A 4,562-nucleotide genomic window follows, 5' to 3' on the forward strand; every position below is an offset into this window, starting at 1 on the left:
ATGCAGGACCTCCAGACTGAAAAACTCTTTCTTTCTCTCTGCCATCAGACTCCTAAACAGCTGAGGAGTTTATTATCAGGAAATACATCATGTACTGTCGACCTGTACTGTTTACATTCTCAGTTTGCACATGCATAATTGCACACTGACTCTTGACTACTGCACATGCTGCTCCCATGCAGCATTCATTCTCTGTTATATTCTTATATATTTTTATTATATTGCTGCATTTGCTGCTTAAAGTGCCTTAGATTTTGTGTTACATATTTATCTACTTTATATTTCACTTGCATTTTTGTGGCATTCATGTGGACGACAAAGTAAGAATTTCATTGTAAGGTAAACACGTTTCCTAACTGTGCATATGACAATAAACACTTTGACCTTGACCTTGATCTATGCTCATTATGAGCTTCTCACAGATCTTAATGTGTTGCGTCTCCTGGAGCTTGCCATGGAAGAATCTGGGAAAGTGATCACAGAATATTTCCGCAACAAACCTACCAACAAAGATGTCCAGACTGTCCTCTCCCAGGGGAGGACACTGAGATGGCACTTCATGTGGTCCAGCTGCTGATGGCCCACTTCACAAAGACCACAGATGGGCTCATCCTTTGTGCAAATGTAAGTTTGTTTCTCTTTCCTTCTTAATTTTTATTGCCTTGAATTGTTGCCATCTTAAACTCATATCATGAACATTATCACTAAAATTCTACTGTCTTTTCCCTATAGTCGTCTGCCACAGTAGCTGATGTCAAGAGGCCCCTTACGCTACCACCAACTCCTTAGCTAATACTGCTCAGTATGTATTCATTGAAATGACATTGTTTATGTTATATCAGATGAGCTTTTACATTTATTTATATCCCAGCAAAGCATGCACATTCTTCCATGTAAAGATACACAAGTTAAGATGCTCTCTGAAATTACTATTTCATGTTTCAGGTGGAACAGAGCATGTGGAACAGAGCACTGCTGGATGCTGAATAGTCAGCCTTGAGGGTGAGGTCCAACATTTGGGACATCCAACCAACATTTGTGACGGGGCTTGCTGCTCTGCTTTCAGTGTACTACATCTTTAATCTACAGTACCAAGAATTACATTACATGTACATTAAATGTACATTTGAATTTATTCAAAGGTAAGTGTTTGTGTTTCACAGCTGTCATTTTGACATGAAATTGTAAGGTAAACACAGGTGTTACTGATGATATTAATTAAACTTCAATCCCATCCCATGTCTAACAGAGCTAGGGTCCTGGTATTGTAATATTAACTCACTGGAAAAATTGCTAAACATAAATAGAACAGAACCACAACTAATGTCACTAGTAATGCCTGCATTTACCTGCTATTTCATGTGTTGTTCTCTTTACTTGTCTCTAGCTGCTTGGTCATCATATCCAATTTAGTGATTGTTCATCAGAAATCTATTAATCCATCATTTAGTTTTTAGGTCAGTATTATCCTTGTCCCAATTCATCCAGAAACAAACACATGAATCCACATTTACAATCTATAGCTGTAAATTTGAAACCAGGGTGCCACATATAGCTGATGAAAATATCTTGGCTTGTACAGTTATCAAGACTTTGATATGGTGTTTGTCAAATATTACAGACAGTGTTGGAGTGATGACAGAAAGTGTGCAGCACATAGAATAAAATGGCTGCCAAAGCCATTTGTTTATCCACCTGCCATAACCTTATGTATTGCCATGGAAACTGTGCTGTAGCATCATGAGCTATCTGGTCAACTTTCCCACTGAGGGAAACACAGGCTGGTGTGTCATACAGCCATGTGGTGGTGCATGTGCATTGATAACTTGTGTGTCACTGTTGTCAACAACAGCAAACAGTCCACTCTGTGTGAATGTTTACAAGAAGACGCTGGCAATAAGAATTGAACACACAGACAAGGAAACAGATGGACATTAAGGTCTAATGGGCTGTTTTTGGTAAGAATCAAGCCTTTCTCTTACCGACTGTATTGGCACAAATAGAGAGACTGGCAGAAGTCAGAGTCATCGTTAGCTTACAGTATACAATAAAAATATGTTGAATACATTTTTGGCTGGAAATGAAAACCAGGTGAAATCATCACTCAATTTATGTCTTTTGCATATAATAAATCAGCTTGGATTACCTACCAACTTGTCACTATATAGTATAGGGAACCATGTAGTCACAGATATATGATGAAAGAAAATATTTCTAATTTGTAATAAAGCTGGCAGCAGAGTGATGCAGTGGTTAGTGCTGTCGCCTTTATAGCAAGAAGGTTCTAGGTTTGAGCCTTTCTAAAAATAACACTGCATTCTAGAAGCTGTTTAATGTGTGTTTCCCCTTATAATTTAGATTTTTGCAAAAAATGTCAATTTTCCACTTAATTTCCCAAGAATGACTCTGTTAAATTAAATTATGTTATTAAATTCAGTTTAGAACATAAGCTTTCATTAGCTCTCTATAGTTACATATAAGTGAATATAAGTGAAATAACATGCTTTAAAAAAAGACTTAGTACAAATGGCTGCTTCTCCTGCTAATGCGAGCTACCCATATGAAACACATACACAAATATGGTTTGTACTCATAGGCCCATGGGATGTTACTGAGGCATGGGGGCATGTTGGAGAATAGTTGAGGAATGGTGGGGAAAAGCTGTGGGAAGATTTCACGCTGGATGCTGCAATAGTCCATGACATAGCTCTTGCAAAGCTGCAACTTAACTCTGACAAGGTGAGAGTCTTCTCTGTACCATAAATACAAATATCAATCTGTTCTGACACTGAAATCCACCAAAGGTTTGTATACTACATCATATTGAGGCAGTTTAAGTTTAGGTCTCAGTTGACAACACACACTAACAATATAAATTGACATGGGCTGCTACCATACACAGAGCTATGCTAGTTTGTTAATTCGTTATTAGCACTACAACTTTTTAATGCTGCATTTGGTTAGTACAGTATTAAAAAGACAGGCGTGTTTACTTTTCGTTGACTGAAATAAGTCTTCAGCTTGGTGATATTATGCTCACCAGAGTTATAGACATATTTTACAGTACTCTCTGCAGACTTCAGCTGTGTTCACATCTGCTTTCAGTTACAACTAACAGCTTGGAGCTGCAGTGTTACCTGTACAACTTGGATTAAAATACTGGAAAAGAGTACATATGTGTTTTGAGCACAGTAATTCTTGGCAGACTGAATAAAGAAACCACGCTTCCAGCAAACACGTTCAAACTGGTTCTGGTGGTGCGGAGTGAGTGATTATAACAACTTTTAATTTAAGTGCTTTCATGGAGTACTGCGAACTGCACTTATTACAGAGTTTATAAAACACATTTTCATTACAGAAAAAAATGAGTTGTTCAAATCTTGACGCTTTTAATTAAGTGAGAGTTAAACATAAAAGGATATTTTATTTATTTTAGCAAATTTACATTTTAAATGTTCGTAATATGTACTATTACCAGTGAAGGGCTTTTTATGCTTTAGACAAGATAAAGATAACAAATTTGTTATAGTAAATACATCATTTTCAGATAAACACATGTCTAAATAATAGCCTACTAATTAAAATCTTGTCTAGATTCCCTCTGAACACTCTAATTTCCACTCTGCTGGGTCTTGTCATCCCTACCTGTCCCCAAGGACCACCCCTCAACCCTACCCCCAACCCCAGTGGCCTGGTGGCCTCAAGGGCCAAACCGGTGGTCCTTGGCTGGTGTTTGTGACAGGGCCCCAAGCTGCCCTGCACCGTGACAAATGAGGCGCGTGCCTCATCAAACCAAACATGGGATTAGCTGGTAATGATCTGGCAAATGGTTTTGAAATTGTAATCATCTGCCCCTGTACAGGCTCTACAGGGGAGAGGAAGAGAGTGGTGAAGTGACAAAGTAACAAAAAGAGAAGGAGAAAAAGATGTGATAAAAAGCAAGAGAAAGATAGTGAAAACAGCACTACATAACCCAATAAACATCACACATTTAGATGCACTATTTGCAATACATCACATGCAGAACATTAAGCTTCCCTGTGTAAAATTAATTTAAACATATCTGAGTGTGTGTATGCAATGTCTACAGTAGCCTACTATGCATAACTCAGTGTAAGCTTGTCTATGATCATGTTGCCATTTTATGGAAGACAACAAAACAACATTCAAAACCAACTGATATTGTTGGGCATTGAATCAGTATTCTTGATCTTTGCTGCCATCTGCAGGGAACTGCTCAGAAGAACATGTGGCACTGCTTTGTTGTTCCATGTAAATCTTTATTGATGCTAGTGGGATCTAGGTGGTTAGTTGCAATTTAAGCAAATTATGAAGTTTGAATGAAGCAAAAACAGAACATTCAGGGCTCCCACATGACTGAGGTGATAAGTTCAACAACAACACCTTTTTTTCCAGCTGACAAACTCCTTGGTCTTTTGAAAACCTCTAAAGCCACATATTTAAGTAGACAAAAAAAAAAATGCCAGTCAACATGAACATTTACAGATGTCTGGCACAGCAGGAGCGCAGCAAAAGTCACATACAAAAATACTGAGAGGCAT

Source organism: Monopterus albus, unplaced genomic scaffold (assembly GCF_001952655.1).
Source record: "Monopterus albus unplaced genomic scaffold, M_albus_1.0 scaffold264.1, whole genome shotgun sequence".
Taxonomy (NCBI): Eukaryota; Metazoa; Chordata; class Actinopteri; order Synbranchiformes; family Synbranchidae; genus Monopterus; species Monopterus albus.